The sequence below is a fragment of the Galeopterus variegatus genome, unplaced genomic scaffold (assembly GCF_000696425.1).
Source record: "Galeopterus variegatus unplaced genomic scaffold, G_variegatus-3.0.2 Scaffold778, whole genome shotgun sequence".
NCBI lineage: Eukaryota > Metazoa > Chordata > Mammalia > Dermoptera > Cynocephalidae > Galeopterus > Galeopterus variegatus.
This window is the reverse complement of record NW_007726889.1, coordinates 146,641-148,768: the sequence shown is the minus strand read 5'-3', so window position 1 is coordinate 148,768 and position 2,128 is coordinate 146,641.

Genomic DNA, 2,128 nt, shown 5'->3' with positions numbered 1-2,128 from the left:
AGAGCCGCCGCACTCCCAAGCGGTGCACTGTAGCAGTGCGCCACCGGGCCGGCCCCATATCAATATGATTTTTAAAAAATAAGAACTGTAGTCTCTTTTTCCTAAACAACCACTTAAGATTTAAAAAAAATCCATCATATATTAGCTCTTAGCACATTTAGAGCTTAAGAATATTACAGTAAATACTTTTAGTATCATTAGATTATTTTCCATATGGGGAATGATTTGAAAAATATAAAATTTTATCTGGCCTATAAAATAACAGTATTGTCCAGTATGTATTAACATGATTGTTATATAGATTCCCACATTCTTTTGGTTAAGAAAGCCCAACATCAAAGAGCTATCAACTCTTTACATTCCTTTGTTATTGGCGGTCCTAAAAGTTTTGCAGATATAAAAGATCTTTCATTATGCCTCAGTTTCTTCACATTTTAAATGTAGCAAAACTAAGTGGCAGAGGCAACACTAGAACAAGTCTAAGTGCACTTTCTCCTATATGACAACAGTCACTGGCAATGAACATAACTTAAAAACTACAGTGTATGTGCATATACGATACATATACACACACACGTATCAATTACCTATTTATTTATGTGTGTATGTGTCCGTGTACATATAAAAAATATGAACTCAGAATCCATAAAGACAAGTAAAAGTGAAAATTTTACCCATCCTTTCCATCCGGTAAATGTAAATTAACAATCAGAAGCAATATAATTAAACTCGAATACTGAAAATCAATTTTATATTCTTAGTAAAACAATAAAAATTCTCTACTGATAATGACAGAGCCAATCTCTAGGTGTTAGATTTATATGGGAATTTTTTCCTCGGTGCCTAAAGATGAAAAGTCTTACTTATTCCATTTGGCAATATGGTCCATTGCACCTGAGTATGTGAAAAACAGAAAATGGTACTGCCATTACGTTATTTCTCTTTGGTCATCACTCCTTGGCCTAATGAGATTTCACTTACCCCCACACACCCTGGGCATGCATGGCCCTGCAGTGGACTTAAAGAGTCCTCTCCCTCATAATACTTTGAAATAATGCTATCAACCCGGTCTCATTGTTTTTTTTGTTTGTTCTTTTGAATTTTTATTTTGTCGATATACAATGTGGTTGATTATTAGTCTCATTGTTTTTTAATCTGTGATGTGGGAAGAGCTGAAATTGTTTAGCCCACTGGACTATCATAGAACATAACTTTTTTTTTTCAAAGCTTCTTCTGAGCTAGACAATCTATTTACTTTCAGATTATTAATGTTCACATAATACTACAGGTCAGAGGCTCTGTCCACCTGATGTGAAAATTACTGTTATTTTAAATTTATTTTTATTCTTTTTTTTTTTTTTTACATTCTAAGATGATGTTGTGGAGTGGAGGAAGGAGGGAGGAGCTGGGCAGAGCTGGCCCACGGGTGATTTTTTTTACATTTTAAGATGATGTTGTGGAGTGGAGGAAGGAGGGAGGAGCTGGGCAGAGCTGGCCCACGGGTGACTCCTTCACTGGCCTGGATGTGGATGTTGGGGAGGCATGGCTGAAGCCCTTGGCCCCCTGCACCCCAGCTCAGGAGCCACAGGGGCTTCCAGTGGCAGCTGGGTCGTTGCTAGGCCAGGTGCAGAAGGTTTGTGTTTTTCTGACATTCAAATAGGGTTGACATTGTACTCAGGTAGTAGGTGTTTTCTAAATTAAACATACTTATTGTCATCTGTGTGTATATAAATTATATGTGTATATATTATACATACATGTATAAAAATATCATTTGCAGCAGACAGGCCATTTTGGAGGCATGTGAGCTAGCTGCCTGTAACTTAGTAGATGTGCTTCCTGCCGAGTAGAGCATCATCATTTCAAAATTCTTTTTTTTTTTTTTTTTTGGGGGGGTTAAGTGGTTTTTTTAATTGAAAAGCTAACAAACGGTCTAGTTACATTTCTTCCCTCAAAAAAACAGAAACTAGTTAGTAACTGAGTCTCCAAGCAATATATTCAAAGCTGAGAGGATTCAAAGTAAAAAAAAAACAAACAAACAAACAAACAAAAAAAAAACAAGTCCTCAGGTCCAATTAAGGCAGGCCTGCTACATACAGGGTAATCAATACAAGTGGTACTTTTTGAC